The following is an 18419-nucleotide window of genomic DNA, read 5'->3' on the forward strand; positions in this document are numbered from 1 at the left end:
CTTTGTACATACTGAGATTTTAGCTTACCAAAGATTACTAAAATAATCTAACAAAAGGTCATGGGAACCAAAATTAGAGCTAAATTGAAAATATGTGCAATAACATTAAATAGAAATGTAATAAAAGCTGTTTTTCTGGTGATGAGAGAAAGGAGACGGGACCCAAATAAACCAGCACCTACTGTATACTAAGCACTTTCACATAACTTTATGTGTATTTAGTCTATACAAAGCATTTTTTATTCTAATTTTACATATGGTAAAATTTAGATTCCATGGATAAGTAACTTGCCCAAAGTCACACCTTAATAGGTGACAATGAAGTGATTTCTCTCTAAAGCCCATATTCTTTCCCACTTTTTGTGCTACCTTCAAAACTCAGTCTTTAAACATGACATAGTAACGATTTCACAAAGAAGCTTAATTCTGCTTGACAGGAACTATTTTAAAAGCTAGGGAATGAAAGCAAGAGAATCAAAGTGTAGTTTAAAATGTGGTTGAGATCACCAAGTTGCATCAGCTTTAGTTTCCCTTCTTGGAACACCTAGGCAGCTAGCAGGATCCAGATCATCTTCCTGGGTTTCTCCTTCATGAATGTACTGCAATTCAACAAGTACTGTTATATACCAGGTACTGTTCTCAGTAAACAAAATAGATAAAAATTTTCTTTCTCCATGGTGCTTGCATTCTAGTTGGGGAGAGACAAACCATAACAGTAAACTACAGAAATCTTCTTAGGTCAGTCTTCCAAGGCAATAGAAATAAAAGCAAAAATAAACAAATGGGACCTAATGAAACTTACAAGCTTTTGCACAGCAAAGGAAGCCATAAACAAAATGAAAAGACAACGTACGGACTGAGAGAAAATATTTGCAAATGATGTGACTGACAAGGGCCTAACTTCAAAAATATACAAACAGCTCCTACAATAACAAAAAACCCAGTTGAAAAATGGGCAGAAGACCTAAACAGACATTTCTCCAAAGAAGACACATGGATGGCCAATAGGCACACAAAAACGATGCTCATCGTTGCTAATTATTAGAGAAATGCAAATCGAAACAACAAGGTACCACATCACACCAGTCAGAATGGCCATCATTAAAAAGTCTACAAATAATAAATGCTGGAGAGGGTGTGAAGGGAACCCCCCCATGCTGTTGGTGGGAATGTACATTTGTGCAGCCACTATGGAAAACAGTACAGAGGTTCCTCAAAAAACTAAAAATAGAATTGCCATATGATCCAGCAATCCACTCCTGGGCATATACCCAGACAAACTGTAATTAGAAAAGATACATGCACTCCTATGTTCATAGCAGCACTATTTACAATAGCCAAGACATGGAAGCAACCTAAATGTCCATCAACAGATGAATAGCTAAAGAAGATGTGGTATATATATACAATGGAATATTACTCAGCCATTAAAATGAATGAAATAATGCCATTTGCAGCAACATAAATGGACCTAGAGATTATCATACTAAGCAACGTCAGTCAGAAAGAGAAAGACAAATACCATATGATATCACATATATGGAATCTAAAATACGACACAAATGAACGTGTACAAAACAAGAACAGACTCACAGACATAGAGAACAGATTTGTGGTTGCCAGGGTGTTGGTGGGGGGGGGGGGAGCAAAGAATTGGAAGTTTGGGATTATTATAATCCCAAACTCCCAATTATATATATTATATATAGGATTTGCTATATATAATAGCAAACTATTATATATAGGATGGATAAACAACAAGGTCCTACTTCATAGCACAGGGAACTATATTCAATATCCTGTGATAAACCATAATGGAAAAGAATATGAAGAAGAATATATATGTATAACTGAGTAATTTTGCTTTACAGTAGAAATTAAAACAACATTGTAAATCAACTATATATGTCAATAAAATGTATTGACATAAATTTTTTAAATAAGTAAATAAACTAAAGAATATGCTAAGTTCTATGGGGAAAAAAAAAACCAGAACTAGTAGTTAGGATGTCAGGAGTGTGGTGGGGGGAAAGGGTGAAGGTTTGCAATTTTAAGTACTGTATCCAGATAGGCCTCACTGGGGATGATATACTAAGGAGGGCAATGATTTGTAATCACAAGTGGAGTTGATAAAAATATTATGCAGGGGCTTCCCTGGGCACAGTGGTTAAGAATCTGCCTTCCAATGCAGGGGACATGGGTTCGAGCCCTGGTCCAGGAAGATCCCACATGCTGCAGAGCAGCTAAGCCCATGCGCCACAACTGCTGAGCCTGCGCTCTAGAGCCCACCAGCCACAACTACTGAAGCCCGAGTGCCTAGAGCCCGTGCCCTGCAACAAGAGAAGCCACCACAATGAGAAGCCCGCACACCACAACGAAGAGTAGTCCCTGCTCGCCACAACTAGAGAGAGCCCGCGAGCAGCAACAAAGATCCAACTCAGCCATAAATAAATAAATAAATAAATAAATAAATAAATTTTTTAAAAAAATATTATGCATATGTGACCATATGGGCATGTAAGCATGTGTGGATGTGAACATGTACGACAGGGAGGAAATGGGGAAACCTACTACCTTCTGGGTACTGAACAATCTTTCAGCCCTTCAACATGATTCTTCTTCCTAAATCTTAGTTTTCCTATATCATTTTCTACACTGATTTTTATATTTCTATTTTCACACTGGCAAGGAGTAGAACAGATATGTTTCACAATGTATGTAGTTTTGTATACTTTTGATAGTGTATCACTTTTCTGAAGGAGGGAGGCACCAGAAAGATCCCAACCACTCCCTCCACCTTGTGTCCCCTATACTGACACTAGATTGTGACACACTCCTAAGGACTCTCGTTGGTTCTTGGGCTCCTAGCAAAAACTGTGTAGTTTTTGGCATCTAGCTCACTCTCAGCCCCCTTCCATACTTTCAGTTTTCAAAACCCATCAAAAAATCTATATTAGTCAGTACAAGCTATATAATGCTGCAATAATAAACAACCCCCAAATCTTAGGAGCTTGAAACAACTAAGGTCTATTTCTTGATCATGTTACATCTCAACCATGGCAGGGGTGCTCCACATATCATAGTCACACAGAAACCCAAGCTGTCAGAACAGCCATCATCCTAACAATAACCAGTCACTGTGCCAGAGGGAAAGAAAGTTTTGGAGGATCTTATCCCAGCAGCTAATGACACACACAACTTCTGCTCACAATTCAATGGCCTCAAGCAGTCACATGACCCCGGCCAACAAGAGTTAGGAAGTGCAATCATATCAAATGACTAGTAGGAAAAAAAGCCAGTAAATAACACTAACCACCATCACAGACTCAGACCTTGATTACTCCCTACATGAACCTAGTTTCTAGTTCTCCGCAGCTCCACTTTATAGTACTCTCCCCTGCCTGGAAGAAAAATTGCTGAGATCTGTATTGGGTCCTCTCTACCTCTCAGCTTTACACAGTAGATAGTTAAATTTCTCTATCCTGAGCTGCTATGGAATGAAATAACGATGGTGAAGAAGAGGAAGAAGACAAGGAGGAAGAGGAGGATGGGGTTGACACAGTCATTTACGTAAAACATACTATGTGCCAGGCACTCTTCTAGGTTTCTACATATAAAACTCTGATCTTCCCAACCCTAAATGGTATCCCATTATTATTATCCCCACAGACAGTTGTTTAAAGAAAAGAGGTATAATGAACAATGGTATTAAAACACAAATAAAATTTTTAAGTGATAACGATTTTGCAAATTTGCCTCAAGATAATTCTCTCTGGATGTCAAACTGTTATCATCTGATGAAAGATGTTTCGACTACTACTTCAAGAAAAATGAAAAATAATAAATATAACAAAAATTATATCCAATTAAGCTTTTACTTGGTGGGGAAAACACTCGCCATACACATATTATTTGCAGAGAGGTTATTGCAAGTAGCTGTCAGGAATCTATTATTTCATGAAAATCATCAAAATAAGGCAGTTGGTTTTTTAGGTAAAAATAGTAATATTTCCAAATATCAGGTCATAAATACAATTTTGTCCATTGTTGTGTTTTAAAACATCATTAAATTTCAGCAGTTGGTCCTCAAACCAAATTTGATATGTTATTTTTATTTTCCAAGAAATGACACATTTTCTTACATGAAAATAAGATAATGAAAGTAAATGAATCATGTGCTACTTTTTAAACATTAAAATTTGAAGTGTTTCTTATTTGTTTTAAATATTATCAGGATCAGATTTAATGTGAGCCTTAGACCACCAACTTCAATTTTAATGTGCATACTAATCACCTGGGTATGTTGCTAAAGTTCAGATTCTGATTCATTAGGTCTGGGGTGAGGCCTGAGAGTCTGCATTTCTAACAAGTTCCCAGGTGTGTTGGTCTACAGACCACACTTTGAGTAGCAAGGCTCTAGACAACCACAATGCTTAATACTATGCTGATAGAATTTTTTTAACTTAAAGCCTTTCTTTATAATATGTAAAAATTATGAAATTATAAAATGATTTTTTTAATTTTTTTTTAATTTATTTATTTTATTTATTTATTTTTGGCTGCATTGGGTCTTCGTTGCTGCACGCGGGCTTTCTCTAGTTGCAGCGAGAGGCGGCTACTCTTGGTTGCGGTGCGTGTGCTTCTTATTGTGGTGGCTTCTCTTGTTGCGGAGCACGGGCTCTAGGCCCCCGGGCTCAGTAGTTGTGGCTCGCAGGCTCTAGAGAGCAGGCTCAGTAGTTGTGGCGCACGGGCTTAGTTGCTCCGCGGCATGTGGGATCTGCCCGGACCAGGGAACGAACCCATGTCCCCTGCACTGGCAGGCGGGTTCTTAACCACTGTGCCACCAGGGAAGGCCTAAAATGATTTTAAAATTCATGTAGTGATGTGAAGTTATGCATTAATATTAAATGGGTCCATGAGTCAAAAAAATTAAAATAAAATTTAAAAGGTTGGGAAATGTTGACCTAGAACAGTGATTCTCAAAGTACGGTCCTAGGAACAGCAGCATCAGCATCACCTGCAAACGTATGAGAAATGCATATTCTCAGACCCAACCTGAGATCTTCTGAATCAGAAATCTGGGGGTGAGGCCCACCAGTTGACAAGCTCTCCAGGTGATTCTGATGTAGGCTAAAGTCTGATAACCACTGGACTAGAGGGCACATGCAAACCCCACGAAAGTAAGGGACGCCACTACTGGAGCCTCTTCTCTCCTCACTGGTCTTCTGAAGCAAAGCCATATGAGTTAGAAATCACCTGGCCAAATGACAAGTAGAGGAGAACGCACACACCACGCAGGGCTCTGAGCAGCTGCAAAGGAAGGCATTTGCTACAAAGGATCTCATTTACTACTGCAGACAGCCCTGCTAAGTGAGGTGAGGTTTTGCTAATTTAGAAAGACAATTTATACCCCTTGCTTGAGCCCGAGGCAGTTGCCAGTGCTGACCAACAAAGACATTCATTTTAAAGATAAGCAATCTACCAAAAATAATTATTTGAAGATTAACAGCAACCACAGAGATCAATTACATACCCTCTACTCCCAAGTACTGGTCCAGGAGCGTGGGAGCTTGATCTGAAAAGGTCATGGATAGCAGAAAAATGGTGGCGGAGGGGATGAAACGAACATCAACAGGAGAGTGCGTACATTGTGGTACACTCATACGGTGAAAGTACTATACACAAGTGAAACTAAATGAACTAGAACTACATGATGAATCTCACAAACAATGCATATCAAAAAAAGTTGAGGAATATACACAGCAGTACATTATTTACATGAAGTTTAAAATTATTAAAACAATAATATGTGATAAACATTGAGATATACATATAGATCTCTTAGAAATTAATGCATCTGAAATAAAAGTGTAAAGAACTACATGGGGATGATAAACACCCCATGATACCTCTTGAGAGGAAGGGAGAGCACCTAATAGCCAGTCCTGTTTTACAGAAAGTGAGCAGCTATGCTCCTATACATGCCAAAGATGTAACTCTTAATGTAAAGAATGAATATACCAGGGCTTCCCTGGTGGCGCAGTGGTTGAGAATCTGCCGGCCAATGCAGGGGACACGGGTTCGAGCCCTGGTCTGGGAAGATCCCACATGCCGCAGAACAGCTGGGCCTGTGAGCCACAATTACTGAGCCTGCGTGTCTGGAGCCTGTGCTCCGCAACAAGAGAGGCCACGATAGTGAGAGGCCCGCGCACCGCAATGAAGAGTGGCCCCCTCTTGCCACAACTAGAGAAAGCCCTTGCACAGAAACGAAGACCCAACACAGCCATAAAAATAAATTAATTTAAAAAAAAAAGTCCTTCCCCAATCTTTAAAAAAAGAAACAAAGCTAAAATAAAAAAAAAAAAAAGAATGAATATACCCTTATCATTTTAGCCTTTTGAAAGAATAAGTAGAAATGAAATAGCCAAAATACTTTTGTTTGAACCACTATATGTCTCCTTGGAAGTATTCTGTTTTAAGTCACACTGTTGAAAATGTAGGTCCAATTCTGACTCATTAGCAATATGGTGGAGTCACTGAAGGATTTAAAGAGGAGTAACATAATCCAAATTTCTTTTTTATAGATTACACCAGCAGTTATTGTGGGGGCTGGATGGGAGAGGGGCAGGAGTGAACAGAGAGTCTCAAGAGTTGCACAAGTCCAGGAGAGAGAGGGTAAGAGTTTGATCATGGATACAAGCAACAGACACAGGGAGAAAGAACACGGTAACTACGGAAGAACCACAGAACTTAGTGATCAAGAAGGAAAAAGTAATCTTGGATGACTTACAGATCTCTGCCTTAGGAGAAATGGGTAGAAGGCAGCGCCATTCAACAAGAGAAGGCAGAAGGAAAAGTCATTTTGAGGGATAAGATGATTTCAGTTTTATATTTGCAGAAAAGGATAGATGGAAAAAAATAGACAATAAGACAATGGAATTAGTGATGACTGAAGATAAGGAAAACCTCCACTTTTATAAATAAAATGTTTTTGGTTAAACACAGAAAGGTCCTTTCCAAAGCATAAATGCTCTTATCTCTGTGCTCTCTGCCAAGAAATGGCAACAGATTTTCAAATTGCCCAGCTGCCTGACTGGTGAACAAATGACATCACCCAAACAACTGTCACAGTGATACTGCTTTGCCACCACTCATTGTGTGTACAAATTAAAAGGGTTTTTAGAGAAGCTACTTACTTCCTGAACACAGAAACTTTTGTCTCCCTTTCCCAGACTGGGTATACTCTCAAAAGCTAGATCCCGTAGTGTTTTCCAGACCTTAAAAAAAACCATTTGATCAACCACTTGTAAAGACCCAATAGGAAGCCAAGTGTGACATTACATAAGAATAAACAGAAGAACTATTTATTCATTCTAGCAACAATTAATATTTACCTTGAGCAACAGTAGCTCCCATGAATGTACTGCTTATTTATATTTCAAGTTGCCTTAGACTGTTTAGCATTTGTTCAATGTTTATAATTAAATTACAGCACCCATACAAAATTCCACTAAGCTCTGTGGAATTCCTTGTCTTTGGAATTTTGATAAATAAGTAATGATAACAAAGCATAGCTTGAAGGCATTTTTTTCCTTATTAATAGCTGTATTTCCAGTACTTAGGATAATGAAAAATACCCAACCCATGTCTGACTCCACAAAGACCTCTCTTTTGTTCTAAGCTATAGCATTGGAATTAAAGGTTCTTTGGACCCAACTTTCCATGATTTTCAGGAACCTAGATCACAAGTTGAAAGAGAGGGACTGAGGGAAGTGGAAAATTTCTAAAGTATCTAGTTCTCTGTACTCTGCCAGAAAATGCACAATAGATATCAAAGTGTGCAGCTGGTGAACAAATGACATCACCCGAAGGTCATCTGATGCCAGCATTTATAGTTTTCAATGTCCAGAACTTAACTCTTTAACTTCTGCTGAAAACCTGGCACTCATCTTATGTTCCTTATCTTAGGCAAAGGCATCACTACAGCCAAGTATTCAAGAGACAGATAAGTCAGAATCATCTTTAACTCTCTTTTTGACTTCCTTGTTTGATACTCATTCAATGCACACCCTGTTACTAATTTTAGGGTATATATTAGTTCCATTATTCATCTTACCATCTACCTCTAAAATGTGTTTTAAGTCTTAAATGTATAAAATGCATTGGGTTGTTAAACCTCAGATGGTATCCGTATCAGTTAATAAGTTAACACATGTAGAAAGACCACTAGCTATCTACCTAATAGCCTTTCACTAGTTCTTGCTTACTAACAAAACACCTATTGAGTTATTATTAGAGGTGGCATTGTACCGATCTAAATAAGTACATTTCCCAGACCTCCTTACAGGTATACATGGCCATGTGACCAAGTTCTGCCCAGTGAGGTGTAAGTAGAAGTTGTTGAGCAGGACTTTTCAGTAAAAGGGAGGTAGACAATTGATGGACACTCATTTATTTGCTTTCTTCCTTCTATCCTGGAATGCAAATGTGACTGCAGGAGCTGCAGCAATTCAAAGTGACGTTGGTTTTGCCATGGAAATGCTAATTCAGTCTTGGACTGCCTACCTGGGGTGAGGGGGCCTCCATCTTGTTAAGCTATGGTTATTTTAAGTTCCTGTCATCATCAGCTAAATGTGCCTTCTAATGGACATGATACTCCAATAGAAATTATGGGTTTTGTTTCTGAAAAAGATAAACCAAATGCAAAGTCACTGGCACAAGTGACTTTAGGCATTTATCGTTTTTGCCACAGCTTACATTTACCCATTTTCTGTGAACAGTGATCTGAATCTCCTGTGAAGAAATATTCCCCCCTGCTTTCATTCCATGTGCCTTCATGGGGTTGATGCCAATCCCAGCTCCAAGGTTAGGCAAATGACTCAGATCTAAAGTGATTGTGGAAGTCCATTCCCTTGACCATGGAACTGGTTCAGAGAGGAACATGGGATCCAACTAAGACCGGCAAGAATCAAGCCTAGAACTCGTCTTCAGACTCTTAAAGAATATAGGTTCTCTTCTGAGCTGGATTTGAACCTGAGAGGATCTGCATTGCCGGTCCTCATCTTGCCTCTACACAGAGTCTGAGGATAAAGTCAACGTGAAGGAGGCAGAGACAAAGACAGAACATATTCCTGAACTTTTCAGTAACATAACCTAAAAAATTCCTTTTCTGCTTAAAACAGATTCCTAACCAATGGAACCTAACCAACATAGGTTCCAGTTTTAATTTTGATTTTAAAGAAAGAAAGTTATTTCTAAATGTCCTTGCATAAAATGCCACAACTCAAGTGAAATAAGAAGAGGCTTCCTTGCACGTTTCCTCCATGAGACAACTGGCTCCAAGGCAAAAGCTTTAGAGAAAGTATTTTAATTTATGTATTCTTCAATCTCACACACACAGCCTGGAGCATAGAAACTAAACTGCTGAGCTTCCATATCAGAGGGATACAGTTCTGTAGGAGGTTTTTGAATTTAAAATAAGAAAGCAGACTCACAGATATAGAGAACAAACTAGTGGTTACCAGTGGGGAGGGAGGGGTGGGACAATATAGGGGTGAGGAAGTGGGAGGTATAAACTACTGGGTGTGAGATAGGCTACAAGGATGTATTGTACAACACGGGGAAGATAACCAGTATTTTGTGATAACTGTAAATGGAGTGTAACATTTAAAACTATATAAAAATTTTTTAAATTTCCGTTGTATTAATTTCTATCAATAGAATCATATACATTTGTCAGTTTTCAAATCCCTCTAATGAAATTAAATCCCAGTAAAATTAAGCCATGGTCTTAGAGTCATGCAGTCTAAGCGTAGAAAATCCATATGGAAAAAAGGAAAATGCACAGGCCTAGTTCATATAATGCTCTGCATGCCCCCATCAGCTAAATTAAGCTGAGTATGTCACCATAAGATCCTAAGGAGGGAAGGAGTAGTAAGACTACTTTGTTTCTAGACCGTTAAACTAGGTGTAAAGAGAATTTACAAGATCAGCTTTTGGAAAGAAGTAAAATACTAATAGCTTTTATCTAACAGGTCCACTATTAAGAAAACTAATTAAACTTAACTGTATTTTAATAAGTTTAGCTCATTTTAAGATAAGAATCTTTCCCCAAAGTCATTCCATACCTTTAAAAACAGTGTACCTATCTGGCACCACAATCTTTGCTGTGAAACCAGTCCTTTTATAGAAATGCAGAAAAAAGAATTATTTTTGTCCTTCATTCTAAAAACAATAACGGAATGCAGAATAGAATTAGTGCCCAAAGTTAACCAGTGCTCAATAATATAATATCCACAGATACTAAACGCTCAAACAATACAAATTTCTTTTTTAATAGTTCTTTCTTCTCTTAACCTCTACCTTCCCTTCTCACACAGAGTAAATAAATACTATTAGGATGTATCACCAATCTGTTTGAAAGTTTAGTTAGCCTCCATTATTTCATTACATTTCTAATTAAGGCAATACACATTTTTAATGCTCATCATTTTATTAGGTGCTCTATTGAGGAAAAAAATATGCATCCTGCCTTCAACATACACATTTATCTTTGAGAGAAGTAGCTAAGCATATCCAAAACTACCTAAAAAACAAGAATTCATCTAAAACAGACTGACATACTGATTATATCAATAGAAATATACTTAAGAATGAAAGTAGACCCTAAGTATCTATAAAATTATACATGCAACCATATATCCACAACATGTATCTCAGTGTTATAAATTAACTACTATATAAAATCAAGAAAGCTGATTTTCAGTTGTGCCTCATGGGATTTACATTTACTGTTTTCTAATCTTACCTAGTATTCAAAGTTATCCATATACAGGAGATCAAGATGGCAATGTAAGAGGATGTGGAGCTCACCTCCCCCCACAAATACATCAAAAAAACAACTACAAGTGGAATAACTCTCATGGGAAACTAACTGGAAACCTGCAGCAGGACTCCTATATAACCAAGGCTGCAGGAAAGATTTACACAGAATTGGGTAGGGTGGGAAGAAAAGCATGGGGTCGGGAAATGTGCCCCTAGGAAGGGATTAGGAGGAAAAGGGACATCACACAGGCAGACATTCCTCCTGGGGAATGAGTGGGTCCAGCACAGACTGGGTGTCCCAGTCCTGGGGTCCAACGTATAAGAGAAAAGCCACCTTGACTGCTTGGAGAACTGCTGGGACAGATAGAAAGACTGGGGAAGCCTAGACTCCACTGGTGAGAGAGCACCGGTGCTGGCTTGCCTCCAGGCAGGGCGGAAAGAGGTCTGCCCTAGCAGCTACCGACTCTCCGCTTCCTAACCTGAGCCAAGTGAACACCCCAGCCCCCCTCACTCCAGGCCACAGCTTGATGCTGGGTCTATAGCAGCCAGGACCTGGGAAAAGACTTGATCTAGGGATGCACAGGTGACCCAGGGGCCTAGGGTGTGGCCCAGGCGGGGCAGCAGCAGCAGCGCTGTTAGCGCTTACACAAACAGCACCCCAGAAGCAGCCCAAACTCCTGGCACCATGGCCACCAGAATTCCTGAGACCACCTTGCCCTACCCAGTGCTAGCTGAGCAAATGCTCCTGCCCCACCCACTCCATGCTATAGCCTAGCGCTAGACCTGGGGCAGCCACGACAGGGGAAAAGACACGACTGGGGGCTGCATCTGAGCAGAGCCACAGATGCCTACACAAGCAGCCGATCAGATCTCTGTAAGTACACAAACTCAAACTGCTTCAGCACCTCCCTCTATTGGGGCAAAGGCCCCAGTGCAGAGAGAAGGAAAAACACACACTTAAAGGGAACAGAGTCAGCTCAAACCTGACACTCAGGGATTCCACTCCAGCAACTTGGGAGCAGATAGACCCTTAATCAGGCAGTGACAGCCACTGAGCAAAGAGGAAGTCCTGCCTCACACCTTGCACAGGCTCTAGCTCCTCCATCACCAGCCACACCACCTACTAAGGTGACAGTGGTCAGCACACCCTGAGGAAAGATGCAGCTGGTGTCCACATCAAATCCAGCCCTCCCACCAAACGCACTGGGCAAACACAGTCTACATAAGGATGCTCCTACATAAGAATATCCCTTCAAAACCACAACAGATAACTATTTCACCTAAATTCATAGAGACAGATAAAGTTAAGTAAAATAAAAAGGAACTACTCTCAACTGAAAGAGCAAGAGAAAACCCCTGAAAAAATAATGAAACAGAAATAGTCAATCTACCAGACAAATAATTCAAAACCTTTGCAATAGAAACACTAACTGAATTAGAGGAGAGAACTGATCTAAACACAAATCATTTTAACAAGGAACTAGAAAATATAAAGAGCCAATCAAAAATAGATAATTCAATATCTGAGATAAAAAGCACCCTAGAAGCAATGAATAGCAGACTAAATGGCACAGGAGAATGCATAAGTGATCTGGAAGAGAGAATAATGGAAGTCACTCATTCAGATCAGCAGACAGAAAGACAAATAAAAAAAAAAAAAAAAAGAAAGAAACATATGAGATCTATGGGATAACATTAAACATGCCAGCATTCATATTATAAGAGTTCCAGAAGGAGACGAGAGAGCAAGATGAGTATTGAGAATGTATTGGAAGAAATTATGGCTGAAAAAATAAACTGAAAAATTCCTTTTTTGCTTAAACCAGGTTCTTAACCAATACAAATAATTATAAGCTTACGTTCCGTTTTTTATTTTGTTCTTAAACAAAGAAAATTACTTCACAATGTCCTTGCATAAAATGCCACAACTCAAGTGAAATAAGAAAAGGTTTCCTTACATGTTTCTTCCATGAGAAAATTAGCTCTGACGCAGTAGCTTTAAAATTGTCTTTTAATTTACATATTCTTCAATCTCAAACATACAGCCTAGAACACAGGAGCTAACCTGATGACTATCAGGACTGAAACAGGAAGAAATAGAAAATACGAACAGACAAATTACCAGTAATGAATTTGAATCAGTAATTTAGAAACTCGAAACAAGCAAAATTCCAGGACCACATAGCTTCACTGAGGATTCTACCAAAAATAAAACGAACTAATACCTATCCTTCTCAAACTATTCCAAAAGACAGAAGAGGAAGGAACACTCCCCAATATAATAAAAATCCTTTATGACAAACCCACAGCCAATAGAATACTCAACGGTAAAAAGCTAAAAGAGAGAGGGCAGACAGCAGAAGCAAGAAGAATTACAATCCTGCAGCCTGTGGAACAAAAACCACATTCACAAAAAGACAGACAAGATGAAAAGGCAGAGGGCTATGTCCCAGATGAAGGAACAAGATAAAACCCTAGAAAAACAACTAAATGAAGTGGAGATAGGCAACCTTCCAGAAAAAGAATTCAGAATAATGATCGTGAAGATGATCCAGGACCTCAGAAAAAGAATGGAGGCAAAGATCGAGAAGATGCAAGAAATGTTTCACAAAGACCTAGAAGAATTAATGAACAAACAAACAGAGATGAACAATACAATAACTGAAATGAAAAACACACTAGAAGGAATCAATAGCAGAATAACTGAGGCAGAAGAATGGATAACTGACCTGGAAGACAGAATAGTGGAATGCACTGCTGCGGAACAGAATAAAGAGAAAAGAATGAAAAGAAATGAAGACAGTCTAAAAGACCTCTGGGACAATATTAAACACAACAACATTTGCAATATAGGGGTCCCAGAAAGGGAAGAGACAGAGAAAGGACCAGAGAAAATATTTGAAGACACTATAGTCGAAAACTTCCCTAACATGGGAAAGGAAATAGCCACCCAAGTCCAGGAAGCGCAGAGAGCCCCGTACAGGATAAACCCAAGGAGAAACACACCAAGACACATAGTAATCAAATTGGCCAAAATTAAAGACAAAGAAAAATTTTTGAAAGCAGCAAGGGAGAAATGACAAATAACATACAAGGGAACTCCCATAAGGCTAACAGCTGATTTCTCAGCAGAAACTCTACAAGCCAGAAGGGAGTGGCATGATATACTTAAAGTGATGAAAGGGAAGAACTACAACCAAGATTAACTTACCTGGCAAGGATCTCATTCAGATTCGATGGAGAAATCAAGATTTACAGACAAGCAAAAGCTAAGAGAATTCATCACCACCAAAACAGCTCTACAACAAATGCTAAAGGAACTTCTCTAAGTGGGAAACACAAGAGAAGAAAAGGACCTACAAAAACAAACCAAAAACAATTAAGAAAATGGTCATAGGAACATACATATTGATAATTACCATAAACGTGAAGGGATTAAATGCTCCAACCAAAAGATACAGGCTCACTGAATGGTTACAAAAACAAGACCCATATATATGCTGTCTACAAGAGACCCACTTCAGACCTAGGGACACACTCAGACAAAGTGAGGGGATGGAAAAAGATATTCCATGCAAATGGAAATCAAAAGAAATCTGGAGTAGCAATATTCATATCAGATAAAATAGACTTTAAAATAAAGAATGTTAAAAGAGACAAGGAAGGACACTATATAATGATCAGGGGATCAATCCAAGAAGAAAATATAACAATTATAAATATATATGCACCCAAAATAGGAGCACCCCAATACATAAGGCAACTGCTAACAGCTATAAAAGAGGAAATAGACAGTAACACAATAATAGTGGGAGGCTTCAACACCTCACTTACACCGATGGACCGATCATCCAAAATGAAAATAAATAAGGAAACATAAGCTTTAAATAATACGATAGACCAGATAGATTTAATTGATATTTATAGGACATTCCATCCAAAAACAGCAGATTACACTTTTTTCTCAAGTGCACACGGAACATTTGCCAGGATAGCTCACATCTTGGGTCACAAATCAAGCCTCAGTAAATTTAAGAAAATTGAAATCATACCAAGCATCTTTTCTGACCACAACACTATGAGATTAGAAATCAATTATAGGGAAAAAAACGTAAAAAACACAAACACATGGACATTAAACAATACGGTACTAAATAACCAAGAGATCAGTGAAGAAATCAAAGAGGAAATCAAAAAATACCTAGAGACAAATGACAATGAAAACACGACGATCCAAAACCTATGGGATGCAGCAAAAGGAGTTCTAAGAGGGAAGTTTATAGCTTTACAAGCCTACCTCAAGAAACAAGAAAAATCTCAAATAAACAATCTAACCTTACACCTGAAGGAACTAGAGAAAGAAGAACAAACAAAACCCAAACTTAGCAGCAGGAAAGAAATCATAAAGATCAGAGTGGATATAAATGAAATAGAAACAAAGAAAACAATAGCAAAGATCAATAAAACTAAAAGCTGGTTCTTTGAGAAGATAAACAAAATTCATAAACCATTAGTCAGACTCATCAAGAAAAAGAGGGAGAGGACTCAAATCAATAAAATTAGAAGTGAAAACGGAGAAGTTGCAACAGACATCACAGAAATACAAAGCATCCTAAGAGACTACTACAAGCAACGCTATGCCAATAAAATGGACAACCTGGAAGAAATGGACAAATTCTTAGAAAGGTATAACCTCCCAAGACTGAACGCAGAAGAAACAGAAAATATGAACAGACCAATCACAAGTAATGAAATTGAAACTGTAATTAAAACTCTTCCAACAAACAGAAGTCCAGGACCAGATGGCTTCACAGGTGAATTCTATCAAACATTTAGAGAAGAGCCAACACCCATCCTTCTCAAACTCTTCCAAAAAATTGCAGAGGAAGGAACACTCCCAAACTCATTCTATGAGGTCATCATCACCCTGATACCAAAATCAAAGATACTACAAAAAAAGAAAACTACAGACCAATATCACTGATGAATTTAGATGCAAAAATCCTCAACAAAATACTAGCAAACAGACTCCAACAACACATTAAAAGGATCATAAACCATGATCAAGTGGGATTTATCTCAGGGATGCAAGGATTCTTCAATATACGCAAATCAATCAATGTGATACACCACATTAACAAACTGAAGAATAAAAACCATATGATCATCTCAAAAGATGCAGAAAAAGCTTTTGACAAAATTCAACACCCATTTATGATAAAAACTCTCCAGAAAGTGGGCATAGAGGGAACCTACCTCAACATAATAAAGGCCATATATGACAAACGCACAGCAAACATCATTCTCAATGGTGAAACACTGAAAGCATTTCCTCTAAGATCAGGAACAAGACAAGGATGTCCACTCTCGCCACGATTATTCAACAAAGTTTTGGAAGTCCTAGCCCTGGCAATCACAGAAGAAAAAGAAATAAAAGGAATACAAATTGGAAAACAAGAAGTAAAACTGTCACTGTTTGCAGATGACATGATACTATAGAGAATCCTAAAGATGCCACCAGAAAACTACTAGAGCTAATCAATGAATTTGGTAAAGTTGCAGGACACAAAATTAATGCACAGAAATCTCTTGCATTCCTATACTCTAATGATGAAAAATCTGAAAGAGAAATTAAGGAAACACTCCCATTTACCACTGCAACAAAATGAATAAAATACCTAGGAATAAACCTACCTAGGGAGACAAGAGCCCTGTATGCAGAAAACTATAAGACATTGATGAAAGAAATTAAAGATGATACCAACAGATGGAGAGATACACAATGTTCCTGGATTGGAAGAATCAATATTGTGAAAATGACTATACTACCCAAAGCAATCTACTGATTCAATGCAATCCTTATCAAATTACCAATGGCATTTTTTACAGAACTAGAACAAAAAATCTTAAAATTTGTATGGAGACACAGAAGACCCTGAATAGCCAAAGCAGTCTTGAGGGGAAAAAACGGAGCTGGAGGAATCAGACTCCCTGACTTCAGACTATACTATAAAGCTACAGTAATCAAGACAGTACGGTACTGGCACAAAAACAGAAACATAGATCAATGGAACAAGATAGAAAACCCAGAGGTAAACCCACACACCTATGGTCAACTAATCTATGACAAAGGAGGCAAGGATATACAATGGAGAAAAGACAGTCTCTTCAATAAGTGGTGCTGGGAAAACTGGACAGCTACATGTAAAAGAATGAAATTAGAACACTCCCTAACACCATACACAGAAATAAACTCAAAATGGATTAGAGACCTAAATGTAAGACCAGACACTATAAAACGCTTAGAGGAAAACATAGGAAGAACACCCTTTGACATAAATCACAGCAAGATCTTTTTTGACCCACCTCCTAGAGTAATGGAAATAAAAACAAAAATAAACAAATGGGACCTAATGAAACTTAAAAGCTTTTGCACAGCAAAGGAAACCATAAACAAGATGAAAAGACAACCCTCAGAATGGGAGAAAATATTTGCAAACGAATCAACGGACAAAGGATTAACCTCCGAAATATATAAACAACTCATGCAGCTCAATATTAAAAAAACTAACAACCCAATCCAAAAATGGGCAGAAGACCTAAATAGACATTTCTGCAAAGAAGACATACAGATGGCCAAGAAGCACATGAAAAGCTGCTCAGCATCACTAATTATTAGAGAAATGCAAATCAAAACTACAATGAGGTATCACCTCACACCAGTTAGAATGGGCATCATCAGAAAATCTACAAACAACAAATGCTGGAGAGGGTGTGGAGAAAAGGGAACCCTCTTGCACTGTTGGTGGGAATGTAAATTGTTACAGCCACTATGGAGCACCGTATGGAGGTTCCTTAAAAAACTAAAAATAGAATTACCATATGATCCAGCAATCCCACTACTGGGCACATACCCAGAGAAAACCGTAATTCAAAAAGACACATGCACCCCAATGTTCATTGCAGCACTATTTACAATAGCCAGGTCATGAAAGCAACCTAAATGCCCAACGACAGACGAATGGATAAAGATGATGTGGTACATATATACAATGGAATATTAGTCAGCCATAAAAAGCAACAAAATTTGGTCATTTGTTGAGCCGTGGATGAATCTAGAGACTGTTATACAGAGTGAAGTAAGTCAGAAAGAGAAAAACAAATATTGTATATTAACACATATATGTGGAACCTAGAAAAATGGTACAGATGAACCGGTGTGCAGGGCAGAAATTGAGACACAGATGTAGAGAACAAACGTATGGACACCAAAGGGGGAAAGCCATGGGGGGTGGTGGTGGTGGTGTGATGAATTGGGCGATTGGGATTGACATGTATACACTGATGTGTATAAACTTGATGACTAATAAGAACCTGCTGTATAAAAAAATAAATAAAATTAAATTAAAAAATTAAAAAAAAAAATGTGACACAGACACTAAGTAAGCAAATGCTGTTGGAAAAATGGCACCAGTAGACGAGCTCCATGCAGGGTTGCCACAAACCTTCAATTTAAAAAAAAAAAAAAATACAGTATCTGTGAAGTGCAATAAAGTGAAACAATAAAAAAAAAAGAAAGAAAAAGAAAAGCTAAA

This window comes from Eschrichtius robustus, chromosome 3, assembly GCF_028021215.1.
Source record: "Eschrichtius robustus isolate mEscRob2 chromosome 3, mEscRob2.pri, whole genome shotgun sequence".
In the NCBI taxonomy this organism is placed as follows: Eukaryota; Metazoa; Chordata; class Mammalia; order Artiodactyla; family Eschrichtiidae; genus Eschrichtius; species Eschrichtius robustus.